The following is a 653-nucleotide window of genomic DNA, read 5'->3' as shown; positions in this document are numbered from 1 at the left end:
GGGGTAGAATTCATTCAGCATCTTGAAATGCACCTCTTTGGCTTTAGGAATTATGGGGAATGAGATGTATCTCTTATTTCACAAGCCATATGGCCTGAAAGACCATCAAATACATAGTTTCTTCTTGCAGGTGAAGGATAACATGTATTAAGAAGCTGAGCTCTGATAAAGGAGTTAGAACATTGCTCATCAACCACATTTATGTTGCTGATCTTTAAAGGACATAGTACCGGATTGACAGAAGAATACAGAATATCCTGTGACACCATCTGTTTAAGCTGGAAGGGAACAGCGTGAATAATCCTCTCGTATGTATTTCTTGGTGAAGACAAGATAAATTTCATAGATACTTCAGAGTAGGTCATTAAATTGCCTCTAACATCCATTAGATGAACAATAGACCAAATCCCCTTCTTCAGCCACTCTTACATAAATAGTGATCTTTTTTTTTTTCTTAAATAAAATACAGCGATTGTTCCAGATAGGCATATTGTGTGGAGAAAAGTTATGCTTGAACACCAGTTTCCAGTATTGAAGAACTTGTTGATGGAAGGCAGATAGACTCAAGGGCAACTTACTGAGTTCAAAATCACAACTTAAAAGAAATTTAATTCTCCCAACTTTTTTGAAAATCGCATTTGGAATTGCATACC

Source organism: Monopterus albus, unplaced genomic scaffold (assembly GCF_001952655.1).
Source record: "Monopterus albus unplaced genomic scaffold, M_albus_1.0 scaffold39.1, whole genome shotgun sequence".
NCBI classification, from domain to species: domain Eukaryota; kingdom Metazoa; phylum Chordata; class Actinopteri; order Synbranchiformes; family Synbranchidae; genus Monopterus; species Monopterus albus.
This window is presented reverse-complemented; position numbering follows the sequence as displayed.